Consider the following 20,692-nt stretch of genomic DNA (forward strand, 5'->3'; position numbering starts at 1 on the left):
TGTCCAGCCCCGATGTGCTTTAACCAATGGCGAGGGCCAGTCTTGTGGCTAAAGCGGGCACGTGGGGGATGTGGCATGCCTGAATCCTGCTCCCACTTCTGCTCCAGGCTCCTCGAGCTCCCCTTCTCTGCTGTGGCGTGGGACAGCGGGAATGCCACCACTTCCCGGCATGGGAAGAGCAGCGGGACAGAAAGCAGTGAGATGGCACCAGATGGAGTCACTCAGCTCCCTTTGCATAGGATTTTGCCTGTGATGAAAAATACAGGGAATATATTCTGTGTTCTTGCATCTGCGGCCAGAGGGACCGGAACACTCAGGGTGGGACCCTCTTGTACCGGTTTCTTCATGTCTCATCTACCCCTGAGCCCCTGCATCTGCTGGAATGTTAAGGGTAAAGAGCACATTGGGTTTGTCTGATGCCAACCGACCTGCCTGCTCCAAGGACACGCTCTTCCCTGGGAAGGAAAGCCTGGAAAGCACTCACTACTGAGGGAGCTGGGGGGAAGCAGTGCGGTTATCCCCGATAACCCTCCGAGGGCACACTGTTCTTTAAGAAGACAGATTCACTATTTGAATCTTTTGCAGAGAAGGGCCCCTTCTTCAGCAGAAAGGTCATGGACTGGGGGATATAACCCTGCTAACACCTTCCACGTTACATGCCACGTCGGCATTTCTGAGAGCTTTAACTGAGCCCTGGGAGGGAGGGAAGACCCAGCACAGCTTTACAAAGTGATGCCCGGTGCCAAGAAGGCCAAGAAGTATTATTATTTAATCTCTCCCATACTGCAAACCTAAAAGAGTTTGCATGAGGGCAAGAAATAAAAATAAATATTCATTTAGTTACAGAAAGGCCAGTTAACCTGAGGCACACGCACAACGTGAAGGGAAGGCAGTTGGTGGAGGAAAAGCACGGAAGCAGCGACTGCGTTAGCAGGGGGTGAAATCAGTTCCCAGGCCCCAGGGGTTTTGGGGACTGGCAGTCAGGAGCAATTTCAGGCAGCCATGGACCACCAGTCCAGCAGACCCCAGGCCCAAAAGTGGCCCGAGAGGATAAGCGCGCTCCCCGTCGCCCCGGCGGAGCAGCGGTGGCTCTGGGGGCTGTCAGCTCTCCGCACGTAGCGGGGATTTAGTGAGGTTTTACTCTCAGTATTGCATCTTTTTTTTCTTAAATCCCAGTCCGGGCAGAGAGCGTGAAAAGCGCTTGGCGTTTCTCCGCACGCAGGCACCTGATCGCCCAGGATTAGTGCTGGCTGGGCTGCTCTGGGGACGCGGGCTGCGTGCCAGAGCTGCAGACAAAAAGCTCCTCAAATTAACTTTTCAAACCGAAAATCCTGCAATTTGCAGAGCCCGAACGGTGATGGTACTTTCTTTATGGCTGCGTACCCGTTCGGAGGGGGCGGACTCCCCCGAGTCCACGGTACAAAGCATTTCTGAGAGTGTTTCACTCCGGGCATTCGTGTCTAATGAATCCACCCGCATGCACACCCCCAGGACACCAACTTTCCCTGATCCGGATCTGTTTTTTCTTCTTCTCTGCAACGACTCTTCCCCTAATTAAGAAACCATAAATACGATTCTAAAAAAATTAGGTTAGGCTCTATGTGTAATGCAGGGAGGAATTTGTACAGACAGATAAGCTTTAAAGCCGAGGAGCGGGAAGCGGATCTTTGCAGGAATTTCAGCCCAGGAAGGCTTCAGTTCTTTCCAAAAGAGCAGCGAGAAAAATAGAGAGACAGGGAAAGAATAAACGACACGTGTCTTTTAAAGCCGCTAATGGAAGATTCCCCGAGGCGACCAATCAAGCTGGCAATCCTCCTGCTTCACTTCTTGACAGGTTCCTCTCCTCGACGGAGTTGTCAGCCCAGGCATCTCTGTTTCGGCGCTGGGGGGCTGACGGCCGCCGGCAGGAGGGGACAGCGGGACACGGCCAGGACTCCACCGAGACCCGGCGTGGCCCCAGCTGGGAGACCCGGCATTCCTCCTCGCTCTTCCACACTCTCTTCTCCCCAGCTGTTTGCTGAGACGGGTAAACGTTTTCTCTTTTTACTGGTGTTAGCTCTGACTGATGTGATGGTTTGTGGTTAGCGATGGATTCAACCAGAGTGAGATCTGCCGACCGCAGTGCTCTGCAGAAGGCAGCCGCCGCAGGCCGAGGGCAGCTGTGACCCTGTTGTCAGCGTGCGATGTTTAAGCTGGCGGGGTCTTTGCCCTCCTGGCAGGCATGAGTTAGCGTGAAGGCATCAGCCATGTCCCTGCTCGTGCCTTTCCCTTCCAATGGTTTTCAGGCACAGGCGGTATGAGGGATGCAGGGTGAGCGCTGGCAGCTCTTCAATTTGTGAGTGGGCTCATTTTATGCCCCTTTCTCATTCCCTTGCAGGACTACAATGGCCTAAAAATGTGTTTTGATTAAAAGGCAACCGCAAACCTTTCTGCAAAACTTGCAGAACATCGGTCTGGAGCCTTTTGCGTCTTGGGGCATGGGTGCGGGGACAGACCCGACGGTCTCACGTCGCAGCCGTGAGTCCCGGCAGAGCAGCGGCCGGCGCTGAGCACAGGCGTGCGGGTCCGACGGCGCTCACACGGGCAAGTTCATTAGCACTCGTGGTCTGTCCCTTAATAGCCTGCGTGAGCGCGTTGCCCTCTAGTGTCTGGTCCCACGGCAGGAGGTTCCCGTCGCTCCCAGCACTCTCTGCCGCGGGACGCCTTGTTTGAGCACTGGAAATAAGGAGTGAAAACTTGTGGTTGCTCATTTTGGGAACTGCCACCCAGGCCCAGGCACCTGGGGGAGGTGCAAGTGTGTGGGTCCTGTCCTCCGCAGGCTGTTGGTTTGTGTCTAAATCCAGAAATCTGGGTGAAAAACTGAGAGCAAGATGCCCCAACCCCGTGAAACGTGGCCAGGAGAGTGTTTTGCCCTCCAAGGCAGCAGCCACTCGGAAATGGGGACGCTCAGTAAAATATGGAAGATGTATCAAAAAAAATAAAAGAAAAAGAAAGGCTGAATGCAGTGTCTTTGCCACACTGAGTCTCCCCGTGCCCATGTGAAGCCACGGACCCCGCGCTGGGGGGCTGGTGGTCCTTCCCTGCAGAAAGGCACGGACCCCCTTTGCCTCGCTGGGCACAGAGGTGGCCCCCGGGTGGAGCTGCCCCAAGGGTAGGGCGAGGGCGAGGGCGAGGGCGAGGGCCAAGGCTGACGCTAATGTCAAGGCCAAGGCTAAGGCTCTCCTGAGGGAGGGGGTGTCCCTGTGAGCCCCTCCACGCCGTGCGGAGCCGTGCCCGGGATGCCCGCTGCTGCCGGCGCTGCATGCTGGGCTGCGAGCCCCTGCCGCCGGCGCTGCCCGAGGGAGCGGGGCTGGGCTGCAGCGGGGAGACGCCTGCAGCCTGCCGGCAGCCCGGGGGCTGCGCAGAATTGGCATGGAAAGAGCAGATAACTATTAATGACTGGCGCTCATATTTCACCCTAGAGGAGCCCAAAGCATCTTATGGGTGGGGTGTTCAAGCGCCTTTGGTGTCGGTCTAGCTTCTAGCTTTGCTCACTTTTAAGTTGGTAATAAAACTCCCGCAGGTGGCACTGGGACAGAGCGGGGCCGGCGGTGCTGCCCTGGACACACGGGCTCCTCTCCTGCCGGGGAGGTGCAGGGGGCTTTTGTATCTGCTGGGAGGCAGGAGGACCTGGCCCCGCAGCCAGCATCCTCGTGCCCCGGCAGGAGAGAACCAGGACAAGCGTCTCCCAGGCGGCTGCCTGCTCAGGCACCACGGGGGAAGGATACCACCTTCCCACATATTTCGGGGCACAGGGAACTACAGTGAGCTCTTAGCATCAGCTCTTCTTCACTATGTTTTTGAAAAGTACCCAACAAAATAGACACCTTCCACCCTGTGCAGTCAGTGCGCTGGTGACACACGGGTACGATGGGATCGCAGGAGCGAGGAGTGGCAGCATTCCCGGTTATCCAACAGGCAGAGGAGCTGCCTTCGGGGACCTCACCCAGGCGCTGTGGGAAGCGGTCTTCCCTTCTGGTCTCCATTTTTGGGTGGCTAAGCTAATGGCTCTGAGCACACGGGTTCCTGGTGCCTGCAGCTGGTCTTGCGGCATCGCTCCCAGCTCCTGCGTGTGCGGGGTCTCCTCGGGATTTCACAGCTGCCCTCTGGAATTTTAAGGTGTTGAGGATTTTGGCCAAAGCGTTTTAACTGCTCGAGGCAAGTCATCCAAAACGGGCCGCAGCTCCTTGCTGGGCACCTGCACAAGCGAGAGGAGGCTGTGGCAGCCCAGAGCCCACAGCCGACGTGGTCGTGTGCGCTGCCTCCGGGAAAAGTGCCTGGTGAGCACCCCCTGCCCGGGGGGGAGGAGGGGGCTGTAGAGCGGGGTGATGAGCCCTGGTGGAGACACAGACACCGAAGTCAGCTTCTGCACTGGGACACGTGGCTTGTTCTTAATTTCCTTCTCTCTTTCACAGAGGTGAACGTGCCCTTCAGGAGGCCACATCCAACGCCCCACTCGGCTGGAGGCAAACAGAGCCACGGCTGTTTATGGTGTGGCGCTGCTCGGGGGCTCTCTGAACCCCACATCTCCCCCACACACCACCAGAGCAAGGTGTTGAGAAGCAGGGTGATGCCCAGGGCTCACTGCAGTGGGACCAGGCTGTGCCGGGGATCGGAGGTGCCTGGGGTGGCTGTGGTCAGCCACGGGGATGGTCTCCAGGGAGCGAAACTCCATGTGGGCTGCAGGGTGAGGCCAGTTTCTGGGTCTGGGAGGTGCCGGAGCTCAGTTGAACTCGCCCCACACAGAATCAGGCTATCCACCCCACCGGCTCCCCCCTCCCCCCCTTGCTCCCCCTCAAACAACCTTTGGTCTGGGGTACGTGGGACGTCCAACTCCCCCCCCGGGTGCAGAAAAGAAAGATAAGCCGGTGCTTCAAAGCCAGCCCACAATCCCCTTTGATTCTGCCGATGCAGGGTATGAGAAAGTCCCTGCTCTGTCTGGCGCCGGGACAGAGCGGGCAGTGGAGCCCCGCCAGCACAGCCGAGTCCATGCAGGAGGACTCCCAGGAGGCCACCAGCCGATGGCATTGCCCACCCCCACGACCGGGAGGGGGGTCCCCGTATGGCTCTGACGCCCCATGTCCTGCCTGGGGCTGCCTGGGCTTTCCACCTCCATCGGTACCGTCTGCGAGCCATCGCAGCGGGGCACGAAGGACAGCAAGGCTCCTGCCGGGAGCGCTGCCAGGGAAGGGGACGCTGAGCTTTAATTGCCGTATGCCTGCGATCTCCTAAAAGCCCTGTTAGTTCTCAGGGCCTCAGTTTTCCCTGTGAGGGCTGGAGCTCCTGCTGCCGCTATGCCTCTGCGCAGCAGAAGATGCTCCTCGTGGCAAACACGGTGTCAACACAAAGCCACAAAGGGCAACTGTTCCTCTTGCGACCGTTGCCAAAAGGATCTGGTCCCCGTGTCCTGGGCAGTACCAGCACTGTGCCGTCCTTCTCCCCATACAAACAGGGAGCATCGCCTGCTTGCCCCGATGGCACAACCATTCCAGCGTCTCTCCGGCCTCGGAGCTGGAGCTGCCACCCCTGCGGGGGGTCACAGCCAGGGACAAGAATGCAGCTGAAGGGGGGGTTGCCACAGGGTCAGCTGCGACTTCGCAGGAGAAAAGCTTTTGCTTAGTGCTTTCGCACCGCCATTTACATGCCGGGTCTGGCCACTAAACAGCAAAATGCCCTGGAAAAGGCACCAGCTGGAGACAGGAGAATCGTCCCATCGATGCACAGGGACTCCATCGCGTCACACACCTGGAAAACACAGAACAAAGCCCCGGCACCTGCACTGCTATAGCTGGTGCAGGGCAAAACACGAGCAAAATTACAAAGGCTGATGCAGATTTATGTCCAAATTCACCTTCTCTGCCTCTGCTTTCCCAACAACACACTGCTGACAGCACAGCGGGCTTTAAGAATGCATTGCAGACTTTCCCGGGAAAACACACTTTAAAATCCTAATTGTGAGCCTTGTACTCATCTGACCTACTCAACACCACATGATCCGTGTAGCAAATCATCTGGATAGTGAGTAATTATAGCCTACTGCTAATAAATGAGCAACAAACTCATAATTATCTGCAGAAGTTATTTGATGAATGATTTTGAAAAACCACCATAAATCTAGCTAAATTTGGAAGGGCTCAAAAGCTGTCTGCAGCCAGGGGAGTGAGTCAGTGGGAAAGACGAGCCCTGGCCCTCTCAGCGCTCCGTGGCAGCAGTGCGAAGTTATTGCCGACTTCCACGCTGGGGGGGTTTGCACCCCATTAGGCCGCCAGAAGGTTTTGGTTCCCGGTTCCCGCAGAGCAGCGCCCGCTGCTGTGTGCCGGTGCGGACGCTGGCAGCAGATCTGGTACTCCCAGAGGAAACGCTGCTTTCCATTGTAGGGAGAGAAGAAAAGAAAAATAAAATCCAGGCTCTGCTTCTGCTCCTCTTTAGATTCCCAGATTGACTGGGCATCGTTCAGGCTTTGGACATGCCAAGTCTTTGGGTCCGGCTTGTCGAGGGGGGTGGTGTTTGGAGCCCCACATTACAGTGGCGTACAGCGGTGCCGCTCGTGTCGGTGATTGCCTGAGACCTGCAAACACCCGTGCCGACCCTTCTGGTGCGGCCGTCTCCGTGACTTGCACCTTTAGTGCGTGCAGGAGAGAGAGCCCCTGCTCCAAACGCCGGGAAGGCAAGAGCCTGCACGGGTGACCGGAGGTGACCCCCGTGCTCTGCCCCCACCACGGTCGCATCCGCACCGTGGCACAGGAGGCTGGGGATGGATGCCGGGGATGAAGCACACGTGCTCCTCGGCTCAGCTTCAGCCGCCTCCGCCTGGGTGGTGCTCTGCCCTTCTCTCTCCTACCCGAGGCCTGTGCTTAGGCTCAGCCCCAGCACACTCTCGGTCCCTCAGGACCTCTCTGGGTTGTGCTGCTGCTCCCGTCAGGACAGGCACGACCTGGGAGCACGTGGCAACGCTCTGCAAAGGCGACAGACAGCCCCGCTGCAGCCCACCCGGCAGCACCCCGAGCACCCAGGCAGGTCCCAGCCTCCTGCCTCCCTGCGGGACGCCCGGGAAGGTGCTGAGCTCTGCCCGCGGCCAAGCCTGCCGAGCCCCGACCCCCTTCTGCTTGCGGGATCCTGCCTGGGGAAGCAGCCTCCGCGCTGTCAGCAGGCTCTCCTTCTTCCTGGGCTAGTGGAAATATTTTTTTTCAAGGCTGTAAACCTGTGCAGGTGGATGTAAAGTAGAACCAGCCCACCCAAGCTACTGCATCACCTGCATGGCTGGACCCGTGGTAGCTGCCTGCTGTGGGAAGCTGTTATGCGCTGCGGTTAGGGAGCATGCTTCCCAATAAGAAAGTAAATTGAAAATAAAGATTTTTTTTCTCCTTCCCTCTGTTAAGCCACGTGCTCCCCAAATGGTAAATCTTGGCTGGCTAATGGGTATTTAGAAGTGCTCTTTCATTCACAAAGAGAAAAAAATATCAGAACCAGAAGGGTTCTCTAAAGGTCCTTGTAGACCATGATTTGTGATTGTTTACTCTCGGCAGCGAAGCAGAATCCATTAAAATGGATGTGCCTGTTAAGGAGTACATTTCCCTTCCCCCTGCGAGGCGCAATGACAAGAATAAGCTGCACAAGAGCGAGACCAACCTCTCAAACGGCAGGTCTCGTGCGCAGCAAAGCACCTCCCTAAGCCCTGGGACCGGCGTGAGAGAACGCCGATGGAAACATCCCTGTTCCACCAAATCCGCACCACCACCCTCCTTCCCCCGGCAGCCTGCGGCCAGCAAGGCTCGCGTCCCGGCTGTTGGTTCAGTCTAGCCGGAGCCTCTCAGGAAAACAGGGAGATAAACCACCGCAATAGTAACACTTCAGAGCTCTTAGATGTCAAGTTTTTACCTTTTATCTCCATCCAAGTTAAAAATATTTTTGTTTTGCCATGTGAGCTGAAGGGACCAGCAGCCCTCGGCGGGGGGTGAGGGCGGCCGCCGTGGCCTGGGTGCTCCATCGCACAGACCAGCGCTGCCGGGTCCCGGTTTAACTGGGAAAGGAGAGACATCTGTCTGCCTTTCAAATCTCTGGTGATGGAGGTTCCACCGCATCCCTCAGTAAATTGCTTGAATAGCTAATCGCCCTCATAATGAGCACTGTGTGTTGTATTTCTCATCTGGATTTCTGGGTGAAACTTCCAGCTCCGCTCTCCTGTTAGACCTGTATTAGATGAAAGAATCTCCCCGTCAGTGTCGGCTCCCCACGCAGGCTTTCATGGGCTGGACTGAAGTTGCCCATAACCTCTGCTCCGGAGAGCGACTGAGGTTTTGGAGTCTCGTGATCGCTTCTCAGCCTCTCTGCGCAGTTTCAGCTCTTGTCCCGGCTGCTCCTGTGCTTTGCCAGCTCCCGCTGGAGGCCGGGCAGCAGCAGCAGCAGCAGCGGGATCCACCACCAGCTCCGCAGCAAGGTCCTGGCGCTGCCGCCTGGTCCCTCCCCGTGCCGGGGGTGCCAGCAGCCCTTTCACCTGGCGTGACGCAAGGGCTCAGGTTCAGCACGTCAGCCCCGAGCTCAGCGGTGGTGTTAGTGCGTCCTCGGGCTTCTGCAAAGTGCGCGCTGAAGCGTATTCCTGAAGTGTCTGTGGAACGAGCATTTCTTATGCCCTATGATCCAGAGAAGGATGCACGGAGTCTTACAGTGTGGTAACAATCCAGAAGGGATTTCAGCTGCATTGGCATCCTCCGTGTTCTCTGCTCCTCCCGGTACCCTCCTCCTCCTCCTCCATAGCCCCCACCTCTGCTCCTAACACCCAACCGCAAAAGCCGGCGGAGACACTGCAGGAAAGGGAGTTCACCGCGTCTGGCCTAAACTCAGTAATGAAGCGTGAATTATCAAAGCTGTCTGGCTACAAGAGAAATGCTGGGGGAGCAGGTGTGGAACAAAAGCAAGGGAAGGGAGACAGAAATGGAAGGGAAACAAGATCCATCTGCAGCGCGAGGAGAGACTGAGCAGAGCCAGGCGGGGTTCTCTGTTCTCCATGGGACCTGGAGACGGGGGGTTTCCCCACCACCAGGCTGATGCTCAGCATTGCTCCAGAGGATGCTTCCCCCTAGGAGACAGACCCCAGGGAGCCTGGAAGGGAGCCTGGACTCGGCCGGAGCTGGCTTTAATCCCTCCCAGCACCAGCACCATGCTGACTGTGCACCTGGGAACATTAGTGACTGGGCTTGAAGTGGTGCTTAAAAAGAAAGGCAGACAAAATCCATTTTATAAGCAGTGTGGTTGTTGTTAGTTATTTCACTTCTCTTATCAACTTACTCATTATCTTATATCACCTGATTCACCTTTAAATATGGCCTCTCTAGAGTACCCTGGCAGAGCCTTGTCCCCATCATCTGAAAAGTCCCTGATATCGCAAGATGTCTGGAAAAGCAGCCACTGGTGAGATCCCCAGCTCCTCCAAACCTCCTGCATTCAATTAACTCAAATTTGCCATTTAAAAAAGAGCTTTTAAAAGCCCTCATGGCACACAGGGCCGAGCAGTGGATGAGTGCGCACTGTCACACTGGCGTTGGTGCTTGCTCCAGCCTCCACTGAAGGAGAGGAGTCCATGTACGTGTATGCCCGTGCAGAGCTTCACATGCCCCCTCCTCCAGACTTTAATTTCCCGTTGAGATTGAGCAGTACTTCAATTTAAGCAGTCAGCACATAGCTGCTCCCTTCGCCGCGCACCGCGCCGCGCAGGGGGAGGAGCGCAGGCGGCGCTCCCAGTTGGACCTGCTGGGTCGGGCGCTGGTGAGACCGGGCGTTCCTTCCCAAGGCGGGAGAGCCCTGGCGCTGGCGGGGAGCGGCGGGAGCCCGGCGAGGTGTCGCTCACGCCTGGATGGGGACGTGGGGGCCGGACATGGCAGCGACGGTCACTGGGAGGGTCCCCGCTCTGTTGGCTCGGATCAGGTTTTCTCTTCCCCGTCTGACACGTCCCCGGGTGCCAGGGGAGCACACAGAGGTGCAGAGCGAGGGGTTCGTTGCAGGGCGGTGGCACCACTCCACCGCTACCACGTCATTTTGGTACCGCAAGAGTTCGTGGACAAGTGCTCCAGCACCATTTAGTGAGGCTGCACGGATTAACTCCCTGGTTAACGCGTTCCCTCTGGAGCAACACCGGCCGCTCCTGTGCTCTTGCCTTGCTCTTCCTTCACTTCTTTCCAGCCTCATTATCTTCCCTGCTAGAACTGTGCAGGCACGGTCACCCCACAGCCGCTGTCGGAGGGACCGTCACCTCCCCACACACTCACCCGCTCTCGGGTGAGCGCGGCCCCAGCTGCATCCGTCATTTCCCTTGTCACCTCACTGCAGTCCCCGCTATTGTGCTTCTATTTCTTTCAGCATCACTGCCTCTCCCATTTGCCTCTCGCTGAATAGCAGCGTATCACATCATTATTTTTGAGATGAGCTTTTCTCGCTCTGATTTGCATTTTGTTATTTTCTGCTGTGCGTCTGCCCAAATCTCATCTGACTGGCTTGCCGCGGTGGGATCAGAGCGCCAGTGCCGCTCTCCCTGGGCTCTTTAAAACCCGTTGGCCTGTTTCCCTGCTGGAGAGGGACCAACCTCCCGTTTCAGGTCCACGTCCGGCTTTCCTCTGGGTTTCAGCCACGTGGAACACACGCTGTGTCTCTTCCCGAGACTCGCTGCCTCCCGGGGCGTCCCGCATTCCCGGCACCTTCCCCCTCCCCGGACACACACCGCGGCGCAGGCTCCGCTCTCCCCCACGCACACCCCTGTGCGCCCTCTTGGGAAGAGCCCGTGGGAAGCCAGCCCATGGCAATGCCCCGCGGCGATTCCTGAGCCCACGCTGCCTTTTGCAACAGCCTCTCATTTCAACGCCTAATTTAGTAAATGACCTCAACTTGCCTTTTGCTCCCTCCTCTACCTCCCTAACAAAGCGGGTGCTGGGTAGGAACACGGCTTATTTTCTGCTGGCGGGAGGAGGCTCAGGACAGCCCTGTGAGCGCCACACGCAGACACGGGCAGCTCCTCAGCTGAAACAGGGATTTTCTCCTGCCCTGGCAAACCTCGGCCCCAGCCCTCCAATTCCCTGCCTCGCGCTTGCTTGCTCCTGCCCAAAGGTGTTACTTTGAACTCCAAGAGAGGAGCTGCTGCGATTTGTTTCTCCTTAAATTCCCTCAAGCTTAGCATGTATTTCCTCTGCGCGCCTTCCAGCTGGGGAGGTGTGAACGGGGAGGAGAAGGCGCTTGCGGAGAGCTGCAGGCGCACCCAGGTGGACCCTCCAGGAGCACTTACGCCAGTGTTGCAAACTGGGGGGGCGGGGAATAGAAGTTGGGGGAGCGCTTCTTTGCTTTTTGGAAGGATCGGAGGTCTTCGGGGTCCCTAGGGTGCAGATGATGAGGAAATTTTAAGTTCTGAGTGCTCTGGAATGAGTCTGTTGCTTTTATTCCGGTTGTAAGCCTGAGCTAGGTCTTACCGAGCGCGCCTCTGCTTTGGTGAATTCCCAAGTTATCCTAACGCCAGGGTGAGGAAGCTAGCAGCGGGATGTGCGTTACCTGTCCGTATGTGAGGGTGGAAGAGAGTGAGAGGTGCGAGTTAATTTTTGAAGGGCTGCTCCTGGTGCGTGTGCCCAGTGACGTGGGACGTGTGGGAACACTTCCCGCGGTACGGGAGGGTCAGGGCAGGTCTGGTGGTGCCGGCGCTGGCTGGAGGGAGGAGGGGAGGCTGGTTTGGCTGCTGAGAGCCAGTTTCTCTTTTGCAAGGCATAGAGGTTACCCTGAAGCGTCCTAGAAGACAGCACAGCGTGCTACAGGAGCCCGTGACGGAGCCCGTGCTCGGCCCGGAGCTGGGAGCGCAGGTGCAGCGTGACCTTGTTCTCCCTTTGTGCCCACGCTGGGACCTGCCCGTGTCTGACGGGACCTTCTCGTGTGCGGCTTTGGGTGTGTGTCAGGGGAAAGAGAAACCTGGGTAAAAATCCTTAGAAACCTCAGTGCCTTGGGAGACAAGGTTCCCCTCGCGCGCTGTAAGGCAGCTCCACCAGCCTGAAACCACGACCATGGGGAAACCTTTCTGTAGTACCGACCTGCTCCCTGCGCCATCCATGCCCTCCACTGAGTCTGCTGTCGTGTCCTGCACTGTTTGACCTCGGGAATAACCCTTGTACTTCCCCCTTGTTTTATTTCCTACTGAATTGATCGGTTTGGGGATCCAAATAACCTCCTTGGGTGCCAGGCTGGCTGGGTTGGGGCACCTTTCCTGTCCGGGTGCTGGCACAGATTCGGCTCAGGCTACCGGTGCTGGCGTAGCGTGTGGGGTGGAGCAGCGAGGTTCACCGCGGGTGGACGACTCGCCCTCCTCGTGCACTGGAAGAGGTTTACGAAGGACTGGTGTGGAGGGGACCAGGGTTAATCAGCTGGACCGGCTGTGACTTGGGTGGCTCTAGCCCTGTCCCAGCACACTGGAGAACCTCGCTGAAGGCTGAGTGGGGATCCGTTTGGGCATCTTGATCCATTTTGATCATTTTGAGCCATTCACTTGGGCAGCCGCAGAGGGGCTCGTGGCTTGAGAACCGCTCATCTCCCATGCGATTAGTTACTAGCCCTCGATTGCCACTGCAGCTGGTAGTCACTGTTGCATCTCTTAGATGGCGGGTGCTTTAGGACGCTGATGGAGCGAATGAACAACTTGTGCCCCCAGCTATGAGCCCTTATGGGGGTTTGTGTGACAGTGAGAGGGCTGTTCCCACCCCAGCTCCTCCTGCTGCCTCCCTGGAGCCGGTGTCCGACTGGGGGCTGCTGTACCACTGCCTTTAAAAGCACGTTCTCAGGGCTCAGCTCGTACATACCGGGAAGCGAAGTTTCCACCTTCCACAAATTCCCCTCATGCATATGTATGGCAAGGTACTCTTTAACTCCGTGATTCTTGGCAGTTTTTTCCCCGGGTCCCTGTACTCTTTGGTCAGGGTTTTCATGCAACAATTCTATGTTTGCTCCCCACAATAAGGCTCTCACCAGGTTTTTCTTGAGCTCCAGTGAAATGCTGTGCTGAATGCAAAACTACGGATGTCTTCGTGTGTGCTTCCCCTGGAGCTGATAACTCGTCCATGTGCTCCGCAAGCATAACGAATGTTCCTCCAGCGTGGCTATCCGAAAGCTGGGACCTGTGGCCCAAAGCGATTAGGGAACAGCAGAGGCAGCACGTGACCCCTCTGCATGCCCGACCTGAGGTACTGGGGGTCCTTCTTCTCCCCCTGAAGTGCTTGGCAGGACAGGGCTTACACGTGTAGATCTGCTGATGGGTCACGCTGCGCTCACCAGGCTCCATCCCGACTCGGGGAATGTCAGGGCAGGAGCGGGGCCACTTCCAGCTCTGCAGAGGCTGCAGAGACAAACCCCCAGTCCTCCAGGCTCCACCGAACCGGCCGTGCCCTGTCACACTGGTGTTCTCCGCCTGCGGCCACTGGGCATTTTTTCATTTCACGAAAACGCAGGAGGGGTCCCTGCAGAGCCCCACTGACTAAACCCCCCATCCCCCTCCCTCGGCACCATCCATCCTCTGCCAGGAGCGCGGAGGGAGCCCTGCGGAGTCAGGAGAGGGCGAGGAGAGGTGGCTGCGATGCGCAGGCAGGAGGGGCTGAGCAGGGACTGCCCTCCTGGGCGCCTAACTGCAGAGTCTGGGGGCTCCCGTGTGTTTTCCCTCTGCCATTTTCTAGGCTTAAAAACCAGCCTGAACACGGAAAAGCAAATTGTCCCATGAAGCCGTTCTGTGCCCCACATGGATAACCAGCACATCCATCCTGCGGACACGCAGCACCGGTGCCCCCGGCTGTGGCAGCAGAGACGCTTCCAGCCCTGGATGTGGCTGGGGTGGATGTCACCCGTTGCCCACCCCCTGCAGGGCCGGGGGCGTGGGGTTGGGTGGTCAGGGAGGGAGCTGTTGGGCACCGGTCTGGGAAGGGAGGGAAGGGAAAACAGCAGGCACCGGTGCTGCCTTCTCTGTCCCCACCGCCCTGCAAGGCTGCCCGAGTGGGAACTCTGTGAAGCTGAACCTGTTTGGCTGAGGAATGGCTTCGTCTTGGAGCCGCCGTGGGGGGAGCCGTTACTGTACAACAGGACTCTCGGGGTTAGCGAAGGCTTGACAAAACAAGAAATACGGACCAGAGAACTTGTGCTTTAGTTTGGTGGCGAGGGTCCTGGCTACCGGGGTGACTCGCTGGGGATATGGGGGAGTCCGTCCCTGCAGCTTGAAAATCCAGCTGTAGTCTTTTCCCCAGGGATGTGTTGCTTCAGGTCCCTCCGCAAGCGCAGGGAAGGCAGGGTTTTGGCTCGTCGTGCCCCTGGCGAGGCAGGGGAGACCCGGCTGGGGCACATTGTGCAACGCACCCGCCCAGCCCAGTCTGGGAACGGGGAGGACTGGGGCTTGTCATGGCAAGGGGAGGGTTTGGAGACACCCGCCACCCCCTGCCCAGGAGCTCCAAAACAGGGAGCAGCTCTCGCAGATGTTGTTGCGGGGAGTTTCCTGCTTCCCTCCAGCTCCCAGTTTCGTGTCTCGCCTCCCCAGTGTGAGCTCCCAGGTAATGGGTGTCTTATCTCAGCGCCTCCTCCCACCCCCCCGCTGCCCCCGGCAGCTCAGAGGCAAAGCTGGGGACTGCTCCTGCTCCCCGCCTGTGGGAACGGGCTGGGCTCTCCCCTCCGTGCCTCACCTTCCTCCCAGAGGCCTCCTCTTCCTCGGGAGGAGAGAGAGAGAAGGGCTCCTCATCGGCGAGGGTTGGATTTGCTAATGCTTGTGTTCGCCTTGAGCAAAACCGCTTTACCTGCAACTAAGCAGGACTCTGGCATGAGGGGAATGCAAACAAGCAGCTGAAATATGGAGATGCTCAGAAGAGGGCTTGGAACCTGGCTAGATCATCCTCGCCCATCACACCCTGGCTCCCTACCCAGCGGAGAATTTCCCTCCTGGGAGAAGGGGGAGGCAGACGGATGGGACTGCTCACAAAAAAGGTGGTGCAAAATCCTGTCCTTTGACCCTCCTCAAAGAGCTGGGCCGGACTGAGATTCAGGATGGTTTGTGTGCAGAGCAGGGATGTGCCATGCCCTTGAGAGAACAGTTTTTCCTCTTTGGAAATCGGCCCTGGAGCCCTGCGGGGGCGCTCAGCCGGGGCTCGCGCGGGGGATGCTGGACAGTGAAGCCTTAACGAAGCGCAGGACACCGCGAGGGGATGAGGAGGTGTTGGGCGAGTGGATAAGTGGGCTATGCCAGAAGAGCTTGTCTGGGGCAGGTGAGGCCTCTGGTTTCCTCACCGTGGGAGAGAGCTGGGGTTCGGCTCAGGCTCTGAAATTCCAGGCCTCAACATGAGGTGGTGCAAAGCATCCACTTCCCATCGCCGCTCCCTGTGCAGCAGCAGGAGGAAGAACCGAATGCCTCTGGGGAAGAACTGGAGATAAAGGAGGTGCTAATGAGAGCTAGAAGAATGAAGTCATCAAAATATAAAAAGAAAACGAGAAGAGATTCTTCTAGGGGAATTCATCCATCCCTGCTCCTCTCTACAGCTGCCTGCCTGCCCTTCAGAAGAAGCAGGAAGAGGGATTCATTCAGAACTGAAAAGGATTTTTTTCTCCCCTATGCTTTCCACTGTAAGAACAAATTGTGGAGGAGAAATCCAGCTTTATAACCGTGTGTTACTTATTCAACAGGCATCCCAGGCACGCGGTACAACCCGAGCGTCTCCATTCCCCGCCCGTGAGATGCGGACGCGGTCACCCGCCTTGGGCAGGGGCAGCAGGACTCCTGCGGAAACCAACAGCCCCGATTCCGAATGCACAGGTCCTCCTGGAAGGGCTGTGGAGCACTTGCCACTCCAAAACGACTCCGTGGGCAGAGGGAGATGATCTCCCCACCCTAATGAATGTGACTCATCTGGAGTGGTTAGCAGATTAGCATAAAGAGCTCTACCCTCCCGCTGCCCTGCTTGCTCAATTAAAGTGCCATTTGAACCTGATCCCTTCTGTGTTTTGAACACATGCACACACACAACGCCACTGCAGTTGTAAATATTTGCCCAAGGTCACCTCTGACACCTCCCGCCTTTACTGTGGAGGCCCAGCTGAGCTCAGCGCTCAGCACGCTGTGAGCGGGGCTGTCGTCTGCTGGCGGTCTCTCCCGAAAACTGTTTGGGGGACTTAAAAGAAATACGCTTCCATCGCTGAGCTGGTGTCTGGCGGGTCCCAGCCTGCTTGGGCGCCAGCATCGTGCCTGTCCCACAGCCGGAGCCACAGCCCTGTGCGCCCATCGCTGCTCCGGCCGGCGGGCAGGAGCACCAGCAGCAGCCAGTGCCCGGGGGGCAGAGGAAGAGGCTGGGGCTGAGCCCCCCAGTGTCACCCCGGCAGCTACGCCAGCCCCCCGTGCCCCGACCCTCTCAGTGAGGCTGTCACCAGAGCTGGGATCTGGCACGACATCGTCACCTTAGGTAGCCGGCTACTGCTGCTGGCCGACATGCTGCGAGGGGAACCCTGCGTGTCTCTGCATGGGGGTGCGAGCCAAGGTGCCACCCTCCTGCCGCCACTGTGCCGAGCCCTGTGCAGCCAGGCCGTCACCCGCCGAGCCCTTGGCGATGGGGCTTTGCTGCGATCTCCAGCCATCTGCTGTCATTGGTGGCCTGGTTTCTCCCGCGGCCTGATGCGCCGTGTCTCGGGGCAGCACATCTGTGCCCTGCCCTCGCTGCGTCACCCTTGCCACCGGCACGGGCTGTCCCCAGCAGCCCGGACCCGGCAGCACCGAGTGCGGGGAAGCAGCTGTAACGTCCTGCCCGAGGAGGATCGGGCCCTGCCAGGCTCTGGTCTGCCGTTTGTTCTCTCCTCGCTCCGTCTGCACAGATGCGAATGGTGAGGACCGGTCCCAGGACAGCCATGGATTACGTGACTTGGCCCCGACCGCGCAGGCTGCGTTTTTGCTGCCAGAAAAGCAGAGATAGGATTTAACGCAGAATAAGTGGCGCATATTAACTATGCCGCTGTCAGGTCCTCCTTGGGAAAAGGGTTTGTAATTCCTTGGCGCGGTGAGAACAAGGCTGGCCGGGGCCACGGGGTTGACCTCCAGCTGCCTGGTTCTGCTGGAAAGTCACAGTGTGACAGCTACCATGTGCTCCGTGTCTGACTGTAAAGCACAGCACGGGTGTGTGTGTGGGTGTGCGTGTGTGCAGCGACGACGGTATCGCAGCGTGTTGAGGGCAGAAAACGAAAGGGCTGCGGGTCCCTGCGCACCGAAACCCTCCTCCAGCGCGGCAGAAACCTCTCCCATCGCACCTGAGGGAGCACCGGGAGCCTGGGTAGATTTTCCCTCATGCTTATTTTAAAGAGACGGCTCATTTAACACTCCGGGCAGTCTTCAAATATAAATAACCTGTACAGCACGTATCCACGTTGCCGAGGAATAAATTACCCTCCTGGATTCCCCCTCCCTTGCTTCCCTTTGATGTTATTGCCGTGGATACATATATATGTATATGTGCACTTCATAATAACAACGTAACCTCACCCAGCAGCCTTTCTGCTGTGCGGGAACCCCAGGACACCCCCCGCCATGCCGAACCAAGGGGTGAAACCCCCCCATCTAACCCATTTTTCAGCCCCGTCACCAACGGCAGAACCAGCACGGGGAATGGTGTGGGGGCAAGGAGCCGGCCCCCGGCGCAGGCAGGAGGACGTGCATCTCGCCCTCGTAACAACCTGTACATTGGCCTCCGCCACCTAAGAACACACCGTGCTGGTGGCCCCCTGCGGCCCCTCCCGAGGGGGGTGGTGGCGCCCCGCAGAGGAGGGGACACCCCGCGGTCCCCCCCAGTGGAAGGGCGGGGGACGACGCCCCGCGGTCCCCCCCAGTGGGAGGCGGGGGCACCCCGCGGGCCCTTCGGTGGAAGGGGGGGGTGACACCCTGCGTCCCCCCTGGTTTGGGGGGTGACAGCCCGCGGCCCCCGCGGTGGGAGGGGGGTGTCACCCCTTGGCCTCACCTGCAGGGGGATGGCGGCGGGGGGGGGCGGGACCCAGCGCGGCGCCGCCCCCCCCGCCCCGCGCGCGCCGCCGCCCGCCGCCGCCGCCGTCTCCCCCGCGCCGCCGCCGCCGCCGCCTCCAAGATGCCCGGGCAGCGGCGGGGAGGCTGCCGCAGCCCGCTGGTACGTACCGGCCCCGGGGGCGGGGGGGTCCCGGCCGGCGCCCGGGCAGCGGGGGCGGGGGGTACGGAGCCCGCTGGCGGGGCCCCGGCGCGGCCCTTCCCGGGGGGCTGCAGCAAGTGGCGGGGGGGCGCCGGACCTTGCCGGGAGCCGGTGCCCGGTCGCGGCTCCCCACGGTCCCCCCCTCCCCGCTCGGGTCTCCCGGTTGCGAAGTGCGTTTGCGAACCCGCCCCGGCTCGGCGGGGAGAGCCGGGGGGGACGCAGCCCCGGCCCCCCCTGCCGCGGTGGTTGGGGGGGGGGGGGGGGTCGGCGGGGCACCCCGCGTCCTTCCCGGCCCGTTCTCCTCGCCGGGGCCCCTCCCGCCGGGAAGCCGCGGTTTGTCGCCCGGCGGAGAGGGGACGGAGTCGCCTTCCCGCGCCATGTCCGCTCCCCGCCGGCCGGTTCGGTCGCCGGCATCCCCCCCCCAACCCCCCCGGCACCGCTCCGCTTCCCCCGGGCCGAGCGGGTCGCGTCCGTTCCGCCGCTGAGCCCGGTTTTTTATTGTAAATCCCCGCGGTTCTGGTGCGGGCCTCCGCCGCCGCCAGGAGCCCGTCGCGGAGCCGCTGCCTGCGGCTGCTCCCGGTTCCCGTCCCGGCGGCGGGGCCGGCGTCGGTCCCGGTGAAGTTTCGTTAAATGGGAGTTAAAAGGTAACGGGTTCTCCCGAGCCGGGCGACCTCGGGCGTGGCGGGCTCCCTGCGGGGCCCGGGGGGGAAAAGGGGCATGTGAAGGTCCCCGCGCACCCCAGCCCTCCGCGGCGTCTCGGGGGGCATCGCTCCGGCGGGCTGTTGCCCGTTCTCAGGGATGTTACCGCTGGGCTTGAAGCGGAGCATGTTTCGCTCGTGCTGAGAATCTGTCGAGCTGTTAGAAAATGCGCCGGAGCGACACGCGAGAGCTGAATTTCCTCGTCCGCACGCCTTGTTTGTGTGTCTTGCCTCCAAAAACATATCAACCGCATATTTTATTGCGCTAATGTGCACGGCTAAAGACAGTTGTAACGAAGCTGGGGCGGCAAAGGGCCGTTCTGCAGAGCGGGCTGTGGAGTTTCTGGAGAGGGCAAATGGCTCTTGTTGCTCCATAATTTCCTCAAGTCTTGACACGCCAGGGTGTTAATGGCTCCGGCTCTGCCTGCCCTGCCTGGCTTTCGCCCAGGCCTCCTCGCTCTCGAGTGAGCCCTGAAACCGCGACGGAGCCTTTGTTGTTGGAAGGCGGCTTCAAGGAGACCGGCTTTGCTTGAGGAGCTGCTGCAGCCAGACCGAAGCTGGCAGCCAGACCACTGGGACGTTGCTGGCTTCCGGGTGGCATCAGCTGAGCCGCCAGGTCACCGCCTGGCAGCGTCCGGCACAGCCGGGAATTGTCACCAACCCGTCGCCCTGCGTGCGCGGGGTTGCGTCGGGGCTTGAGCTGCTCCTTCACCCCTGTAATAAGCTGAGCGGTGCCTGCCCTCCCTTGCCTCCCCCGGCTCCGTCAGGGCAGTTTGTGCCGGGGGAGGGCCGTGGCAGAGCTGCCTGTTGCAGGCAGAGCTCTCCGGCTTCGGCGGCTGCCACAGGCTCTGCGCTGGGGTTGTCACTGCTGCCATTCCCCTGCTGGGAGCACACCCGAAACCCCTAACGAGGGAGTAATAGAACGAGCCAGGAAACGAGAGGCTGGGTATGGCAGTCCCCCTCCCAGGGCAGTGGTATTGGAACGCTCTCGCACCCGAGGGGGTATTCCTTGAGGATGCTACTGAGAAAAGACAGCGAGTGGGGTAGGGATGGGAGGAGGAAGCGCGCACGTCAGGGAGAGGAGCAGTCGCAGGGATCCAGGCAGGTGGTGTTATTGCTCCAGAGCCTGGGTGTGCCGGCTGCCTCGCCAGCGATTAGAGGCAGGTCTGTGCCCTGCGGAGCCGTTTGCGGCGTGGGGTGAAAGTGGTGCGTGCGTACAGCCAGGGTCCCGGGAGCTGCACGGCCTGTTTGGTAAACGTTGCTTTAGAAAAAGAAATGAAGCTGCAGTGGGTGATAAATCCCCTCCCTTGACGAGCGCTCGCGGGCGGGCTGCGCTCCAGTGGCCTCGTTGGCACAGGCACAGCTGGGGGTGATGTGCTAAGCATTTGTGTCTTGTTGCATATACATACATATACATATATATACACACATGTTTGTAAGCAGGGTGGGATCATCCTTGAGACCACGTGAGATTGATAAATGACTTATCCTTAACACCAGGATTGTCTTGTCCCTGGATCATCTCCTCTAGGGGATGGGGACACACGTTTCCGTCCGGAATCCCCTGGACTCTGGCTCTGGGGGGGTTTCTCTGCGGTCTGTGGTTGGTGCCGCTGGTCTCTCTGCAGTGCAGGGGGTTGGGCCTGTCATCTCTCAGGTCAGCTTCTGGGAGTCACCACGTCTCGGAGGCCGGTCGCTGGAGAGACCGTGGCTCTCGGCTGTCCCGTCGGAGCCGGCGGAACCAGGGCTTTCTCTGCAGGCTGCGCAGCCGGTTCT

General features: G+C 59.4%; 1 protein-coding gene across 2 annotated transcripts in view; it reads left to right on the forward strand.

Annotated features, from left to right (window-relative positions):
- Nucleotides 1-1,651: 1,651 nt before the first annotated feature.
- Nucleotides 1,652-20,692, forward strand: part of MID2 (midline 2) — a 119,169-nt gene continuing 100,128 nt past the window's right edge. The window contains exon 1 of one of the 2 annotated variants that reach the window (XM_063346128.1): nucleotides 1,652-2,026. The gene's annotated coding sequence lies outside the window, so the exon portion shown is untranslated. Of the gene's footprint in view, nucleotides 2,027-18,070; nucleotides 18,180-20,692 lie in introns of those variants that run through there. The other variant, XM_063346129.1, reaches the window with a different exon arrangement.

This window comes from Chroicocephalus ridibundus, chromosome 9 (assembly GCF_963924245.1).
Source record: "Chroicocephalus ridibundus chromosome 9, bChrRid1.1, whole genome shotgun sequence".
Lineage (NCBI taxonomy): Eukaryota > Metazoa > Chordata > Aves > Charadriiformes > Laridae > Chroicocephalus > Chroicocephalus ridibundus.